Source organism: Muntiacus reevesi, chromosome 12, assembly GCF_963930625.1.
Source record: "Muntiacus reevesi chromosome 12, mMunRee1.1, whole genome shotgun sequence".
NCBI lineage: Eukaryota > Metazoa > Chordata > Mammalia > Artiodactyla > Cervidae > Muntiacus > Muntiacus reevesi.
The window spans coordinates 25,596,415-25,615,398 of record NC_089260.1 but is presented as its reverse complement, the minus strand read 5'-3'; the positions used below and the strand labels follow the sequence as shown (position 1 = coordinate 25,615,398).

The following is an 18,984-nucleotide window of genomic DNA, read 5'->3' as shown; positions in this document are numbered from 1 at the left end:
CTGAGTCCTTTTGTATCCAAGAGAGTTTACAGCAGTTTCAGAGGGAGGGGTGTTCCCTCGTCCTGTGTGGTGGCAATATTATTCAGGGAAATGATCTTCCCGCAGTTTTGGCTTCTTGTGCTCACCCCTGTGGCTGAGATAACGCAGGCTCTGCAAGCCTCTGCCAGGAAGATCTGATTTCTGCCCAGGCGACTGGCGGGCCTGACCGTTCTTGAGAGATGGAGGCTGTGCCTGAACCTGATCCTGGGTTCCTACCTGACTTCAGTGCTTCCCCCTGGCGTTTGTAGAGGAGGCAGAGGATACAGGCTGAAAGGCTCTGGCGCGTCTTAGTGCAGTGGAGAGCAGTAATTCAGGGTCTGTGGGCAATGCCGTGGTCTCCTGCATGGCTGAGCCCGGCTTACCAGGGGTGGTGGAGGGGTTTTGTCTGTGCGGAGCTGGGGCCTTCTTGAGTTTGGGATGAGATTCTCCAGCTTTGCATTTCCATCCTTTCTTTTCTCTCCTGCCTCAGTCACCACTTACAGATGTGGACCCAGTGTGTGCATACGTGCTAAGTTGCTTCAGTCGTGTCCAACTCTGTGCGATCCCACGGACTGTAGCCCGTCAGGCTCCTCAGTCCATGGGCTTCTCCAGGCAGCCCAGTCACGCTCCTCATTTGTCGCTTCAGCAACTCTTTATCGATGTGCCAGCCAGTGAGCCAGGCACCGGGATACAACAGTAAGCCAGGGGCTCCACATACGTGTGTGTTTCTGGGGAAAGAGCTGAGTCCTCTGAGTACACGGAGGAGGACCATGGAACCCAGACTTTGGGGTTCTGGGAAGTAATGCTAGATTGACACTTATAAATGGTAAAACCAGGTTTTTAAGTGTGAAGACGCTCAGGGATCTGAATTTTACATACCATTGCTGTTAACTTTATTACTATGTACTTCCTTGTTGTGTTTTACCTGCTAAGTCACGTCCCATTCTTTTAAGACCCCCAGGGACTGTAGCCCGCCAGGCTCCTCTGTCCATGGGACTTCCCAAGCAAGAATAACGGAGTAGGTCGCCATTTCCTTCTCCAGGGAATCTTCCTGACCCAGGGCTCCAACCCAAGTCTCCTGCATTGGCAGGTGGATTCTTTACTGCTGAGTCACCAGGGAAGCCCCGTGTACTTCCTCTGAAGGTTTTAAAAAGTTCTATTGTCATGGTTCCCATGTTGTAGTTAACATGACTCTTTCCTCTACTAGGATGTGAGCCTCTTTAGGATGTGGACCATGTTTTTTCCCCATCTTTCCTTCCTTTCATTCTTTCCATCCTCCACATTTGTTTCTTATTTTAAATTATTTATGCTGCCTTATTTCTTTCCTTTTAATTATTATGTATTTAACATACTGCCCATAAAGAACAGATATAACATGTAAGCTATGCCGTGCTGTGCCATGCTGAGTTGCCCAGTCGTGTCAGACTCTCTGTGACCCCATGGACTATAGCCCCCCAGGCTCCTCTGTCCATGGGATTCTTCAGGCAAGAATGCTGGAGTGGATTTCTGTTCCCTCCTCCAAGGGATCTTCCCGACCTAGAAAGCTAATCCACATGTCTTACATCTCCTGCATTGGCAGGTGGGTTCTTTTCCGCTAGTGCCACTTGGAAAGCCCATATGCAAGCTACAGAGAATGATAAAGCAGGCACTGTGACCCGCCTTCCACTCTAAGAATTACTACCACTGAAGCTGCCTACAGGCTCTTCCAGATCCCATTCTTGGCCTTTCCCCAGAGGTAACCACTACATTGAAATGTGTGTTTTATCAATTCCTTTCATTTTAAAGCTAATTTCTACCACCTTAGGTATGTGCCCCTACAAATATGTTGGAGCCCAAGGGTAAAATTCAAACATGGAGCCATTTGCCTTTGTGCTCTCCCTAAGTTGCACAGGGCCTGGAACTTAAGAGGTCCTCATTGGATGTTTGTGGACAGATGGATATGCCCTCCTAGAGCCTGGAAGATATCTTTGTGATGCTATACACCAAGGAGATACTGGAATTCAGTTTTAGTCAGTTTATTCCTTTTGAGCCGTGTTGATTTTCTTCCTTTGGGATGCTTATGGATGTAGGTCACAGAAATGAGTCACATACTGTTTAATTGTTTGGGGAGACTTCCTACTTGGGCTTCCCTGGGGGCTCAGTGGTAAAGAATCCACCTGCCAATGCAGGAGATGTGGGTTATATCCCTGAGTCAGGAATCTCCCCTAGAGAAGGAAATGGCAACCCACTCCAGTATTCTTGCCTGGGAAATCCCATGGACAGAGAAGCCTCGTGGGCTATAGTCCATGGGGTTGCAAAGACTCAGACACAACTTAGCAACTAAACAACAAACAACTTCCTACTTATCCTCTTCATTTCACTGCCATGCAGACAACTGTCCAGTGGTCCTAAAGAGAGTGGCCTTAATGTTCTTTTCATAATCTGCTTTGCTTTTCCATTCCATTGTGGCTTTTCTTAGAACAGTGTGGAAAGGGGAGGAGAGAGGTGGAGAGACTCAGGAACACTGAGTACACTTGAATTAAAAGTTAACTTGCATCGGGGGGATGGGGCAGAGGAGCCGGGCAAGCAAAGGGTTGGCCAGGGAACGCGTGCTCCGTGCCAGACGTCACTTTGAGTTGAGAGCCTGGGGAAGGTTCCATTAAACAAATCCATGGAAATGCAGAGCATAATTTGTGTGCAGAGCATAATCTGATGGTGAGAGAGCTTCATTCTTTTTAAATGCCAGGCACCACACAAGAACCAGCAGAGAACATTTTCAGGGAGACATTCAAAAACATTTTGTTCAGAAGCTTGAGAGTCTCGGTAGTTTTCAGTGGGTTAAACAATGGGGTGAGGTGACCTTTGGAGCTTGCTGCTAGGAGCTCAGCTTGTTTGCAGAATGCCTGGCCTCTGCCCAGGAAGCACCCAGCTCTGAAGGCGCAGTGGGAGCATGGCGTCTGGGTGAAGTCCCCTCCCCGGAGGTGCCAGGCTCTGCTGGCCTTGATCAGGTGTCCCAGGGCAAGAGTGCAAGAGCTGGTTCACCTGCCTCACACCTGCTTTCCTCCTAGCCCGTCCCTCCGCTCATCCAGATATCCTCTTTTGTGTTGCCAGATCCTTGCCCAGGAACATGCCCACGTGACTTCATTTTTCCCTCTCTCCCGGATTTTCACTTTAATTTCTTGAACACACGTCTGAATTTAAACAAACCCCATGAGACCTTCCATTGCTCCATTTGCTTGCTTTTGTTCTAAGACTCTGTACAGATGCCAGGAATTGCCAGAATTTACCCAGCTTGTTTTAATTTTGTTGACATTTGTGCTTGCAAATAAAAAATATTTGCGTTAAAGATTGATCGCGTGTTCCGTTGCTCAGTCATGTCTGATTCTTTGTGACCCCATGGACTGTAGCCTGCCAGGCTCCTCTGACCATGGAATTTTCCAGGGAAGAATACTGGAGTGGGTTGCCATTTCCTTCTCCAGGGGATCTTCCTGACCCAGGGATCAAACCCCGGTCTCCTGCATGGACAGGTGGATTCTTTACTACTGCACCACCTGGGAAGCCCACTTACAGCCTACTCTCCAGAAAATATCACACAGTGGTCAAGGTGGCATTGATCTTGGAGCATGTCAATCCATCCTGATTAGAGAATTCAATTTTTCACATGGTCCTCGAGCCATATGAGAAACATTTTTTCCTTTCACTTGGCAGAGATAATTACTGGTTTTTTCCCTCTTTTTGGTTGTGTGGAAAACATACAGGTGGCCATTTCAGTTGTTCGTTTGTGTGGGTAGCACTGCAAGTGTGTAACATAAGATCAATCTGAACATGTTAGTCGCTCAGTCGTGTCCGATTCTTTGTCATCCCGTGGACTATAGCCCACCAGACTCCTCTGTCCATGTAATTCTCCAGGCAAAAGTACTAGAGTGGGTTTCCATTCCCTTTTCCAGGGGATCCTCCCAACCCAGGGATTAAACCTGGGTCTTCTGCATTGCAGGCAAATTCTTTACCATCTGAGCCACCAGGGAAGCCCAGTGTAAGATGAGGTATCTCTTAATATTTAACTTGCTTTGTGCTTTTCCTGTTTTAAATCCTTTTGTATAACTAGGGTTTTAAATGATTTTGAATCTATGCAGTTACCTTTGTGAACCTAAGAGCTGTGTGGAGAGAAACTCTGTAGGCAGGCTCTTTCCCCCTCAGATACAGCCCAGCTCCAAACTGTAATAGTCACCTTCCTGGCCTTCCCACCTCCGTCCCTCCTGCAGACTTCACTGCTGCAAGATCTCCATAAAACATCACTCTGTTCATAATAACACCCTGTTCAAAACTCGCCATGGCTCCTTCTTGCCTTCAGAGTAAAGGACCTTGTTGTTCAGTCGCTAAGTCAGGTCCAACTTTCTGCAGCACGCCAGGCTTTCCTGTCCTTCACTATCTCCCAGAGTTAGCTCAAACACATGTCCATTGAGTCAGTGATGCTATTCAACCATCTCATCCTCTCCTCCCTCTTTTCCTTTTGCCTTCAGTCTTTCCCAGCATAGGCCCTTAGCATAGCTTTACATTCTTCAACTCTCTTCACCTCACCTCTTTGGCTGCATTTTCTCATCTGATCAGTATATCCCAGCCAAAGAAGGAGTTCGATATATTCTAAATATGCCCTGTGTTTTCCTTCCTCTGGGTTTCAGTTCATACCACCTGCTTCACCGCAAGTCTGCTCCCTTCTGCACCCCCAGCACTTGATCGTGTTCTCCCGACTGCTCAAGGCATCTCTCCCTTGACATTGTCCCTGCCTTCTTCTGCTCACACAGCCGAGAGGATTTCCTCCTCCTCTGTGGCCCCCTAATGCCCTCTCTCCGTCTTGCACTCAGCATGTCATCTCATCTCCTAGTTGTGTGTCTCTGAACCGTGTTTCCTCCTGAGAAGAGCCTTGAGCCCTGGAACATACTTCTCCTTGTTTCTTCCCCCAGTGCCTGTGCACTGCTCAACACACATTTGAATTGAATGCTATCATTTTGGTTTCCAGTTCTTAGATCATTGTGAATTCTGATGACAAGGTCCCAAGCAGAGTGGACAAAGAAGAAAGCCAACTCTGGAGTCAGACTGACCAGCTCTGCTGTTACCAGCTCCGTGACTTGGAGCAAGTTTCATCACCACTCAGAACCTCAGTTTCTTCTTTTACACCCTGTGTCTCTTTAGATTCAAGAAAATATCAGAGGTAGATGAAGTAGGCTTTTAGTACACAGCAGCTAGTAACATTCGTGTCTGACCCTGTGATCTGTTGTATTAGTTATCCCTTCAAGGTCTGTGTAATCTCTAGTCTGCCATCAGCACCAGGCCATCCATGCTTTCATCTGTGTCATTAATAAAGCATGTTAAATAGGGTAAGGGCAGATGCAAAGCCAGGTGACCCGTTACTAGAGATTTCCCTCGAGGTTGGCAGGCAATCCATTAGTCAGCATCCTTTGGGTCCTGAACCTTACTATCATCCAGTTCCCATGGCAGCCTTGCTCATAAGATTTTGCGAAGTGTTGTGACCAGTCGCCTGCTGAATTCCAGGTAACCCATTTATGCGGCCGCCCCAAATCATAACTCTGTCAGGAAAAGAATGAAAAAAAATTATTTTAAGACAGAGGTCTTCCCAAACTGCATGGGTTTTGCATGCTTAATTTGAGGCTGAAAACTTAAATTTTAAGAAATTTAGGCATATGGGTAGGTAGGCATACGTGTGTACACAGTTACTTCCGTTGTATCTGACTCTATGCAACCCTATAAACCGTAGCCCACCAGGCTCCTCTGTCCATGGGATTCTCCAGGCAAGAATACTAAAGTTGGTTGCCATGCCCCGCTCCAGGGGACTTTCCCAACCCAGGGATCAAACCCACATCTCCTGCATTGCAGGTGGATTCCTTACCACTGCCACCACCTCGGAAGCCCTATTGGTAGGTAGGATTGGAGGGAATATTTATCCTAACTGTAAATAACAATGGACTGTCAACCCAAACTGGAAGGAGAGAAAGAGGAAGGTAACTCAGTCGAGAGCCTTTCCAGGCGCCCTTGCTGAATACTGAGTACGGAGGAACTTTCAGTGTTATGAAATCTTTCAAGGCCACAGCAGCTACTGTGTATTCAGCGCTGCATTAGACACGGGTGCAGTCATAGAGGAGCCCTCAAGGAGCTGACAATGGGCTGGGGAATTACAGACGGTTGCCGAGCAATGAAATGAGTGCTCATTAAAATTCTGGGTGGGGTGAGAGCATAAAGAAAGGGCTTCTGATCTCTTTCCTGAAGGAGTTAAAGGTCAAGGCTAAGCTGAGACCTGAAGAACAGGTAGTAGTTAGCCAGGCCCAGAGGGAAAGAAAAATCGTCCATCTAGGTGAAGGGAATGGTTTTTGTGAAAATTGGGAGTCCAGAGATGGTTGTGCTGCCTTCCAGAAATGTCGATGGTTCCACCAGCCGTGGTGCAGTTGTGGCAGTCAGGACGGATTCTACGGACGGCTTGTAGATCATGCATTGAAGTTTGGACTTTATCTTCAGGACACGAGCACCATTACGGGTTTCAACAGGGGAAGCACCTAATGAGATTTATGCTCTGGAGCAGCGTTGGAAGATGGAGTGCTCAGGGCCACGATGAGCAGCTGGATCACAGTGGGTGGTGGTGTCATAATTCTGGCAAGAAATGATCATGGCCTGGGGTGGAGCATTTAGGATGTGAAGAAGCAGACAGATCACGGAAGTTACTACAGACAGATTCGAGTAGATGGCTGCAATCTATAGTTAAATATTGAAAACCAGAGTCATTTACTGTAGTGGTTCTCAGACTTTAGCATGCATAAAAGATCGCCTGGGCGTTTGTAAAAATGTGTGTTACAGGAATGACTTGAGGAAATGTTAGTGGGCAGATTTGGGATGTGAGTCAAGAATCTGTGTTTTCAGCAAGTATCCAGGTGACCCTGATGCAGACGGGCCTTAGTCCACACCGTCAAAACCTCCTCTCTATGAGAGGTTTTAAACTGGCAGTCTCTTAAGTGTATCCATGATATGTTAACTTCTCATTTAAGAATGAAGAGTCGATCCTATTTTTAAAAATTTATTCATTTAATTTTTTATTTTTGGCTGTGCTGGGCCTTTGTTGCTGCACCGGCTTTTTCTCTGGTTGCCGTGAGCTGGCCTCTCGTTGTGCTGGCTTCTCTTGCTGTGGAGCACAGACTCTAGGGCGCTGGGGCTTCAGTAGCCGCGGCCCTTTGAGTTATTGCAATCCCAGGCGCTGAAGCAGGGGCTCTTAGTTGTAGCTCACAGGCTTAACTGCTCTGAGGCATGTGGGATCCTCCCGAATCAAGGATGGAACCCGTGTCTCCTGCATTGGCAGGCAGATTCTTTACCACTGCACCATCAGGAAAGCCCCAATCCTATTATTTTTGTTGAGAATAGGTGATGGGTTCAGGTGCTAAAAAAAATTTTAAAAGAGCTGTCTCCTGGCCAGTGTGGTCTGTGTTCACTAATTCTTTGCTCTCTGGTAAGGGATGCAGGGCTTCCCAGGTAGCTCGGTGGTAAGGAATCCACCTTCAATGCAGGAGATGCAGGTTTGATCCCTGAGTTGGGAAGATCTCCGGAGGAGCAAATGGCAACCCACTTCATTATTCTTGCCTGGGAAATCCCATGGACAGAGGAGCCTGGTGGGCTACGGTTCATGGAGTTGCAAAGAGTCAGACACGATTTAGTGACTAAAACAAGGGAGACAGAACAAAGGGTGATAATCTGATTAAGACCTCCTACAGCAGATGGTTTGTAAATGAATTTTCAAAGGTTTCAGCAAGCCCTTTGCTTGAGCAAGCCAGCAACCACTTATGAGGAAAATAAAATGTCCCCAGCTCTTACTGAAGGTGTGCATTCTTAGTGTTCAGGGCATATTTTGATGCCTGTTATTGTGGTATTTCTCAAGCTTAAATGTCCACCTTCAAATTCCAGCTTCACTATATACAAGCTGTGTAATCTTGAGCAAGTTACCTGTTCTCTCCTTCTGTCATCTGTAAAATGGGAGTAAAATTGTACCTATCTCAGAGACTTGATATGTATTAGATGAGAATATGTGTACAGCACATTGACAGCATATGAACATAATAAGCCATTTCTAACCACTACTGAGATCTGTAATAAATTCATCACTTGAATTAAGAATTTCATCATGTAATAAAGTCTTCACCTTCTTATTTAAGTCATGGTGCTTTTAAAAAAACACATTTATGGAGCCCATAGGCAAGAATGCTTCAAGAAACTTAATATTTAGCAACACATCCCAAACATGGAGTTAAGTCAGCCAATAAGTAATAATGCTGAATATTAATACATGAATAGTAATATTAATGCACTTATCACAGTCCCCATTATGTCACTGAATCCTTATAATGGTCCCATACGACCAGCATGGGATGCCTTTTTAGAGTGAAGAAACTGAGTCGTAAAGAGGTTAATCAGTCACCAAGGTCACACTGGCATTAAGTGAAAGATCAGATATCTTCTCTCAGAACCAGCAATGCTAGACTCTGCTTTTAACCACAGACGTTAAATACGTACTGTCAGTTACATGAAGCACAGTTAGTAACACTCAGTATTATGCCAAGTAAAATCAGAAATTGACTCATTTTGAGTGTGAGATATTTAGAAAATTATTCCCAAAATGTATGCTGTGGTGTGTAGCTATATTTTAAATCAGAGGCAAGCCGGCTGCTCTGTTTCTCAGAGGCAGCCATTCAGGAAGCCAATACATGTGATCTCAGTCAGAGGGTGTATTAGAATGATTCCCAAGCTTTAGTGTTCAGATACCTGAAGGGCTTGTTAAAATAGGAGCTTCCCAGGTGGCTCACCAGGTTCAGAGTCTGCCTGCAATGGAAAAGACACAGGAGACGTGGGTTCGATCCCTGGGTTGGGAAGATCCCTGGGAGGAGGGCACAGCAGCCCCCTCCAGTATTCTTACCTGGAGAATCCCATGAACTGTGGAGCCTGGTGGGCTAAGGTCCATGGGGTTGCTAAGAGTTGGAGACAACTGAAGCGACTGAGCACGCACCCCTGCAGAGGCAGGGTTGCTGACTGAGTAGGCAGGTCTGAGTTGCTGACTCTGTAGGTCTGGGGTGGGGCCTGAGAATCTGCATTCCTGGTAAGTTCCCAGGTGATGCTGCTGCTGCTGGTTTGGAACCACACTGTGAAAACCACTGTCTTAGAGGAATGGGAAGACGGTTGGTGACTTTAGGGGCAGAGGGTGGTTTAAAGTCTACCCTATAATCACCAGACCTGCTTCACCAGCCTAATTACTTAAATTCACAAAGATGTTCTGAAGCAACAGAATGTCAGCTCTAGCATGTAGATGCTTAGATGCAAATCAGAAGATGGTCTTCTTTACTTCGGTTTTAACATTTCTAGAGCAGAGTAGTTGCTTTCTAATATAGAGACTTTTGTATAGTAGCTCCCCTGTCTCTTGGAGAAGGAAATGACAACCCACTCCAGTATTATTGTCTGGAGAATCCCATGGGCAGATGAACCTGGCTAGCTACAGTCCATGGCGTCACAAGAGTCAGACACGACTTAGTGACTAAACCACCACCCCCTTCTCTAAAACAGCAGGACCTGATTTAAGACTCAGTTATGTATTCAGATGGAGAAGGAAATGGCAACCCACTCCAGTACTCTTGCCTGGACAATCCCATGAATGGAGGAGCCTGGTAGGCTACAGTGCATGGGGTTGCAAAGAGTTGGACACGACTGAGCGACATCCCTTCACTTACATGTGCAGAACTTCACCTGTGATGCAAACCCATCATTTGGTCTTAAAACTAGTTACTTAACTATTAATAAGTTCTGGGCTGTGTTAAGCCATTACCTGTCCCCCTCCTCTGCCCTTTGAGGGGCAAGGGCTTTCTCCCTTTATGGGGTTGTATGCACAGTCTAGTAAACTCAGTCGGTTTCTCACATTCATGGACTGGTCTCATTGTCTAAGCTAAGGGGCGGGGTCATAGCTAAACCCAGTAGGACATCAGGTAATTCTTGAGATTTTAGGGTTGCTCCAGGTCAGAATGACACCAGGGCAAAGAATCACCTTGGGCATGTTGTATCCTAAAAATGAGGTAGGGTAAAGCAGAATCTGGTTTTATGTTTAACTCTTGATTCTTCTTAACAATGAGAGGGAAGGGATATGAAGATAAACGTGTAAGCATAAATGACCCACAGAGCATTTTCTTTTGTCCGTAGACTATATAACAAAGAAGTAGATTTACTCTTTTGATATTTTTCTTTGGAGGATTTGAGCCTCTGGAAATGCAAGTGGATGCTTATCAGAATGCAAAACCTAGCTAGATGAGTAACTGGAATTAACTGAACTAATTTTCTCATCATCAGAAGAATTAAGACATAAATTATGGAATAAGTCATACAGTAGACTATTATACAGTTGTCAAATGAACGTACTATAACTATATGGAGTATTTTAGCAACATAATTTTGAGTGGAAAATTTCCCAAATATTGTACATATCATGATAACTTGTTTATTAAAAAGTGAAAAATAGATGAAACAAGAAAAAAAATTTGCCATTTGGAAATTCAAATAGATGTGATCGCTCTTTGAAAAAATGAAAACCAGGAAATGGTGAACAGGCAATAGGAAGAAGAAGTAGATGTAAGTTGGTGTCAACAATCTAGTGTTTGTGATGAGGATGGTTTCTTCATTTATTATATTAACTGTGAAGAAATAAACAAAAACATAAATAAAGAAACTAGTTAGTAAATAAAAATAAAGGTAGTCTTGCATGAGTCAATGAGGAGTGTGTGTCAAGAACAAAGGAATTTGATTAATCCAGTTCTGTGCCTCTGAGACTCATATTTCAATGCGGACAGCAGATGGGAAAATAGCTTTCTGGGTTGCAGAGAAAATAACGCAGCCCCACTCTCCAGGTCCAGGCTTGAGTCTCTGCAGCGCTCTGTGACCCCAAGTCTCGGCCACTGCCTCTCCCCTTGTCTCAGTCTGTACAGCTTATCAGCAGAGATCACTCAGGAGCGGGGGAGATCAGTAGATCATCGAAGATTGTCAGTAGAGTCACTTCAGACAAACCTAAAGGCTATAGTGTCCCTGGAGTAGGAAAAACATAGATGTTTCCTTTTCTTTCCTATCCACCTGCCTGAGAAAGGTCACATTTACATGTTTTCTCAGAGAAGCAAAGGTAGGAGTTCTAGAAATGGAAAAGATCTGTATCCCACCAAACTTTGGCACTGTGCCTTAGAAGGATTTTCAACTCACCTGGGTCTAAACTGCCTTGATGGCCTCGTTCCCGATGCTGCCTCCCCTCCCGCTGCAGCGCTGCTGTCTCCTTCTGCCGCCCCTTCACCCCGGACGCGTCTCCACACTCCTCCTGCTGCAGTCTCCAGAGAGTCGAGAATGGTTTCCAGAGCTCGCTGGTTCACTGAGCATCTCCTGGGACTGCAATCCTTCCAGGAGGGAACAGTGTTTTCCTTTGTTGAGCTCTTTTAGCACCTAATGTATCTCCCTCCTAAGACTCCTGCCTCTTTCTGAAGAAAGAGGTTCAGCATCTCAACACGACATTTACTAGGTGTGCAGAGGAGCTGACGAAATCTCACCCCCGTGGAGATGCTGCATCCTGAGTGTGTATTTGTGAGCCCCCCGGCCCTGCAGGAAGGTTCGATGGTTAGCTGTCTGTTGTTTAATGTGCTTGAGGCTGTCCTGTGAAATTGGAAGATTCAGTCAATACAGCCAGGTCTGAGGATTTCCTCAATTTAGAATCTAAAGGGAGGAGGCAGAATCTTTACCATCCTCTGGGAGAATCTTCTCTTTATTTTCTTGCTTGTTTTGAATCCTTGCTCATGACTACACCCCACACTAAAGCCTCACCTCACTCCTGCTCTGTGCTCCCCACCTCACTCTTGGTCCGTGCTCCCCGCCTCACTCCCGCTCCGGGCTCCCCGCCTCACTCCCGGTCGGTGCTCCCCACCTCACTCTTGGTCCGTGCTCCCCGCCTCACTCCCGCTCCGGGCTCCCCGCCTCACTCCCGGTCGGGGCTCCCCGCCTCACTCCCGGTCGGTGCTCCCCGCCTCACTCCCGCTCCGGGCTCCCCTCCTCACTCCCGGTCGGTGCTCCCCACCTCACTCCCGGTCGGTGCTCCCCGCCTCACTCCCGGTCGGGGCTCCCCACCTCACTCCCGCTCCGGGCTCCCCTCCTCACTCCCGGTCGGTGCTCCCCGCCTCACTCCCGGTCTGTGCTCCCCGCCTCACTCCCGGTCGGGGCTCCCCGCCTCACTCCCGCTCCGGGCTCCCCTCCTCACTCCCAGTCGGTGCTCCCCACCTCACTCCCGCTCCGGGCTCCTCTCCTCACTCCCGGTCGGTGCTCCCCGCCTCACTCCCGGTCGGTGCTCCCCACCTCATTCCCGGTCGGTGCTCCCCACCTCACTCCCGCTCCGGGCTCCCCTCCTCACTCCCAGTCGGTGCTCCCCGCCTCACTCCCGGTCGGTGCTCCCCACCTCACTCCCGGTCGGTGCTCCCCACCTCACTCCCTGTCTGTGCTCCCCACCTCACTCCCGCTCCGGGCTCCCCACCTCACTCCCGGTCGGTGCTCCCCGCCTCACTCCCGCTCCGGGCTCCCCTCCTCACTCCCGGTCGGTGCTACCCACCTCACTCCCGGTCGGTGCTCCCCACCTCACTCCCTGTCTGTGCTCCCCACCTCACTCCCGCTCCGGGCTCCCCACCTCACTCCCGGTCGGTGCTCCCCGCCTCACTCCCGCTCCGGGCTCCCCTCCTCACTCCCGGTCGGTGCTACCCACCTCACTCCCGGTCGGTGCTCCCCACCTCACTCCCTGTCTGTGCTCCCCACCTCACTCCCGCTCCGGGCTCCCCACCTCACTCCCGGTCGGTGCTCCCCACCTCACTCCCGCTCCGGGCTCCCCACCTCACTCCCGCTCCGGGCTCCCCGCCTCACTCCCGGTCGGTGCTCCCCACCTCACTCCTGCTCCGGGCTCCCCACCTCACTCCCCCTCTGGGCCCCAAGTCCTCTCCGACTGGGCCCATTATGTATTGGGACCCAGATGTGATTCAGAGAGGGAGATCATGAGAAGAAAAATCAAAATCATAGCAGTATTTGTAAGTTCTTACCAAGCACCTGGCCCTCCTTTTTACGTGCTTTACCTATACTAGTTTACATAACCCTTTCAACAACTCCGTAAGACAGCTGCCATTACCATTCTCTGTCCACAGAAGGCACAGAGCGGCCAAGTGCCATTCCCAAGGTCACAGCTAGTGACAGGCTACTGAACTGTGTTACCTCATAGAAAGTGAAGAGAGACAACTTCATGGGGATTGAAAATGCTAGAGAGAGAGAGGATAAATTATTCAGGAATCAAGGTGAAAGGATGTCACAGTATTCGAAGTGGAGCAAGGCCAACGTGCTGACAGGATCCAGTGATGTAGTTCCCGAGGCAGACGGGTTAGATGGAGTGAAGAGAAGGGTCAGGGCTGCTGCGACCTCAGGAGAGCGGAGGGTGAGCCGGCCTCCGGGGTGCTGGGCGGCGGGCTCCCCGCGGCTGGGAGCGGCTGGGAGCGGAGAGCGGACCCCGATCGGTGGCCCCGTCTCACGTGGCGGCGCCCGTGAGGAAGAGGCCGGGAGGCCGTGGAGACCTTTCGGTCTTGGAGTTTATTTTAGAAACTGTGCTTAAAGACAGAGTGAGGTTTAGAAAGAAAGAAAGAAATGCTGTTTTAGCAGCCTGCTGTGCGTCTCTGCAGCAAATTGTAAATTATGTCATCTTCTTCCTTAGCAAGTGGGTGATTTTGTTCCATTCATGGTCTCGGACTGCTTGCGGAGAGCAGGGCCTTGCTAAGCGTGGAAAGTCAGGGGACTCTGAACAAGACCCATCGCTCATCCTTCCCCCTTATATCCTGCAGCCCAGACAAGGATCCGAGCCCTGCTCTGCTCTGTAGCCTTAGTGACACGCCAGTCCCCAGTTCTCCGCCCCACACACCCCTTCACCACCTCCTTCCTCCCCGTCAGCTGTCTCCACAGCGACACCCCTGCTCCGAACCCACCACTGCCACCTTGAGTCCTGCTTTTTCCCTGATTTAGGTTTTCCTGCCAGACACGGAGGGCAGGCACCTCATTTCGGTAAACACTGGATAAACACGTCTCCTTAAATAGAAGCAGCAGGCTCACCAGCTGGCTTTTTTTCCCTAAGTGGCAGCAACTCAGTTGAATAAACTTGACAAGTCAAAGATGAGGAACATGTAAGAGTGAAAAATTCTTCAAGGAGGATTGGCTTGTGTTGTTCCCAGGCCCGCAGGATAATCGGTGTGGATGCAGTTCATGGCCCGTGTGGAGGCCGCCCTTCCCAGACCTGCTTAGCGGAAGGCCGTGTGGCCGAGGGTTGCCCTTCAAGCCCCTCCTCTTAAGGGCCTGCGCCCGACGCTGCTTCATTGTGGGAGGCTCTGCATGCATGTGTGTTTCCTTGGTTTCACTTGGCATGTCAGCCAGGGACAACTCGAGCCTCCCAGAGGGTTGGGGCTGATGGGATGACCCAGTGGAGAGCTGGCTGGGCTGTGAGCTGTCTCAGTGTTGGATGATTGCTGATACCCCCAAGTCCAAAGTGCTCAGCCCTTCCTCTTTAAAACTGGATTATGAGGACTTCAAAGCATGGATAAACTGCTAAGTGTCCCACTGGCTTTATAAACCGACTTGTGTGCACATGAGCTTGGCTGGAACTGGTGCCTTCTATATGTCCCCCTTTCCTTCCAATCCCCTGAGAATGCATCTAGCTCAGGAACGTGCTTCTGGAGGGCTGCGAGGGCAGAGATCACTCTGTAAGTTTGACTCCTCTCTCCTGTCTGCCTTGCCCTCGAGTGAAGCCCTCTTCTGCTCACTTGCCTTCCACTTGCCATGGAAGAAAGCTCTTGAGTTTGACCAAACTGGAGAGAGATTCCCTGCTCTCTGTATCTTTGGAGATCTCCTCCTCACAGTGTGGTCCATGACCATCTGCTGCACAATCATCTATGGTAATTACTTAAAATGCTGATTCCTGGGTCACCCTCCTTCCCAGCCTTCTAAAGGAATTTCTGAATGAGGCCCAGAAATCACTTCCCAGGTCACCCTTATGCACAGTAAGTTTTAGAAATCATAGCATTATTAATAATTATTATCAGATTAATATTTATGAGCATGTCAAGCACTTACCATGTATTTCACTTCCCATTCATTTCAACTTCACCACAACTCTACAGGGTAGAAATCACCACCTAGAGCAGGGCCTGACACATGGCACACAGCAGATGCTCCATACATTTTTATTAAACAATAAGTTAACCTTAAATATATGTGTGTGTGTGTGTACATATATATCTCAGTTCAGTTCAGTTCAGTCACTCAGTTGTGCTCAACTCTTCATGACTCCATGGACTGCATTTTGCCAGGCTTTCCTTCTAAATTATTCAGTTCAGTTATGTTCAGTCATGCAGTCATGTCTGACTCTTTGCAAGTCCATGGACTGCAGCATGCCAGGCCTCCCTGTCCAACACCAGCTCCCGGAATCTAATCAAACTCATGTCCATGAATGATGGACAGTGATGCCATCTAACCATTTCATCCTCTGTTGTCCCCTTCTCCTGCCTTCAATCTTTCCCAGAATCAGGGTCTTTTCAAACTGGTTAGTTCTTTGCATCAGGTGGCCAAAGTATTGGAGTTTCAGCTTCAGCATCAGTCCTTCCAATGAATATTCAGGACTGATTTCCTTTAAGATGGACTGATTGGATCTCCTTGCAGTCCAAGGGACTCTCAAGAGTCTTCTCCAATACCACAGTTCAAAAGCATCAATTTTTCAGCACTCAACTTTATAGTCCAACTCTCACATCCATACATGACTTCTGAAAAAACCATAGCTTTGACTAGATGGACCTTTGTTGGTAAAGTAATGTCTCTGCTTTTTAATATGCTCTCTAGGTTGGTCATAACTTTTCTTCCAAGGAGCAATCATCTTTTAATTTCATGGCTGCAGTCACCATCTGTAGTGATTTTAGAGCCCCCAAAAATAAAGTCTCTCACCTGTTTCCATTGTTTCCCCATCTATTTGCCATGAAGTGATGGGACCAGATGCCATGATCTGAGTTCTCTGAATGTTGAGTTTTAAGCCAACATTTTCATTCTCCTCTTTCACTTTCATCAAGAGACTCTTTAGTTCTTCTTTACTTTCTGCCATAAGAGTGGTGTTATCTGCATATCTGATGTTATTGATATTTCTTCCGGCAATCTTGATTCCAGTTTGTGCTTCATCCAGCCCCGCATTTCGCATGATGTACTCTGCATATAAGTTAAATAAGCAGGGTGACAATATACAGCCTTAGCGTACTCCTTTCCCGATTTGAAACCAGTCCATCGTTCCATGTCCAGTTCTAACTGTTGCTTCCTGACCTGCATACAGATTTCTCAGGAGGCAGGTCAGGTGGTCTGGTATTTCCGTCTCTTTAAGAATTTTCCACAGTTTTTTGTGATCCACACAGTCAAAGGCTTTGGCATAGTCAATAAAGCAGAAGTAGATGTTTTTCTGGCACTCATCCAACAGATGTTTTACACACACACACACACACACACACACACACACACACACATATGCCTACTTCCTACCTGCTAAGTCATTTCAGTCATGTCAGATTCTTTGCAATATGGCTTATAACTTACCAGGCTCCTCTGTTCATGGGCTTCTCTGGGCAAGAACACTGGAGCAAGTAGCCATACCCTCCTCCAGGGGATTTTTCCAACCCAGGCATCGAGCCCTAGTCTGTTACGTCACATCCTACATTTAGGTTCTTTACCACTAGTGCCATCTATGAAGCCCATATACATACACACAGACACACACATATCCTCCATAAATAAATAAGGAAACTAAGGTTTACAGAGGTTAAAAACACTTGGCCAAGAGCACATGGCTAGTGAGAGGTGGAGCCAGGCTTTGTAAAGCCTTCTTTGGGTATAGTTTGTTGGTGTGTGAACTTACAGGCTGGCGCCCCCTTCTGGGCATGCTGAGCTGTGCATGGCAGTGGTGCCAGAGGACCCCAGGGGCATCTGATTGGCCTTAGATTGAACTGATTGATCTCTATCATTCACCTCTTGGCCATCTCTGATAAATCGGCAGGATCACATTTATTAGTAATGAAGATAACAGGCCCAGGGAACTTGGATGATTGTTCACGAAGCCAAACGGACCCATTCTCCTGCCCTGTACTCTGCTGAAGTTGACCAATGCAGTGTCTTAATTTTCCTGGGAGGTGAGTTAGAAGGATGCTAGTTATATCCTCAGGCCCTGTGGGAGATTAATAAGCTTTTTGCCCTGGTCAGAAATGTTCACTTTCTCTTCCCTTCTGGAAGTTTATTTATACTCTGCTCTTTGCTTATCATTTCTTCCATCCACTTTTCTTGGTTGGCAGGTAGATTGTATTTCTGCCAAATACAGGTAGCTGAGCCAGGCCAAGATAAAGGAGCGAACCTGATGGTGTTATCCTTGACCTGTTGGCCCTCTATGCCTCCTCTCCCATTCTCCCCCCCTCCCTTTCTCAGGGGACTGGCCTTTGCCAAGACATGAGCTGTTGTAAAGTTGTGTGCATTCTCCCTGGGCTTTTCTGAAAGCAGGCTTCTAATGCAGGAGCAACTCTAGAGATTTTTGGAGGCCATCCATGAGGAGTTTGTTTTAGGACCATGGATTTTTTTTTGTAATATAATCTGATTTATTTATTTATTTTTGGCTGTGCTGGGTCCTCGTTGCTGTGTGGGCTTTTTCTCTAGTTGTAATGAGCGGGAGCTACTCCTCATTGCAGGGCGCAGGGTTCTCATTTCTGTGGCTTCTTTTGTTACACAGCACAGGCTCCAGGGGTCTGGCCTTCAGTTGCTGTGGCACATGGGCTCTAGAGCACAGACTCAGTAGTTGTGATGCACTGACTTAGTTGCTTCTCGGCATGTGGGATCTTCCTGGACCAGGGATCGAACCAGTGTCCCTTGCATTTCGAGGCAGATTCTTAACCACTGGACCACCAGGGAAGCTCAGGACTGTGGATCTTTATTACATACTCTATTGTGTACACACACGCGTACACACATACGGTTAAAAATAGAAACATGCTCTCCACTGAGGGAAGACCACCACTTGTAAAGAGTGACTATAAAAATGCCTGACTCAAGTGAGATAAAGCATTTCCTGTTGTGGGGGCTTTTTAAGGGAACGATGCCTGAAAAAGCCCTCTTCCAGTCCTCAAGCCACGGTACCAGTAATTCTAGTTAGAAATAATTCTAGCTAGTAATAATAATTCTACTTAGAAATATTAATAGCTTTCCTGTAATGAGTGCTTGCTGTGTGCCAGGTACTGTCTTCATTTCTTTTCCTGCTTCACCTAATCCCCACAGTCCCTTAGCACTACCTACTCTTAATATTTTCATCCCTGTTTTACAGATGAGGAAACTGAGGCAGAGAGAGGGTAAACAGCTTGCTCGAGGCTCCACGGAGTTAACGGAAGAGCCATAATTCAAACCCAAGTGTCTTGACTCCCAAACCCTCATAATACTGCATTATATGGTGTGATTACTTTTATTATGATGATTTGCCTTCAAAGTCTTAGACTTTCAAGGAGAAAATCAATTGTCCATAATTGTACTATTCCCCTACCTATAATTTTTATAACAAGAGTAATACATGCACGTGGTTAGAAAAACCAGATGGCCCAGGAAGTTATAAAATGAAAATAAGAGTCTCTTTATATCCTCATTGTCCTATTTTCAAGGGAAACCATTATTACCAGATCTCTTTTTGTTCCTCAAGAAAAATGTTCTATACATGTAGCAGGTTATACATGATTTAAAGATTTATTTACAGAGAAGCAAGTATGCCACACCCACACTTCTGTATCTTGCTTTTCTGGTCGAGTAATAGATCTTTTCATCTCAGCACACACAGGTGCATGTCACCCCTTTTCA

The 18,984-nt window shown here is 47.5% G+C and overlaps 1 protein-coding gene and 1 non-coding gene across 8 annotated transcripts in view; both read left to right on the top strand.

Moving 5' to 3' along the window:
• SYBU (syntabulin) overlaps positions 1-18,984 on the top strand; it is an 80,800-nt gene that overhangs the window by 40,932 nt on the left and 20,884 nt on the right. The gene's annotated exons all lie outside the window — the stretch shown is intronic.
• LOC136145318 (small nucleolar RNA SNORD112) lies at positions 10,788-10,859 on the top strand. The gene has a single exon (XR_010658761.1). It is a non-coding gene; the product is annotated as a small nucleolar RNA SNORD112 (small nucleolar RNA).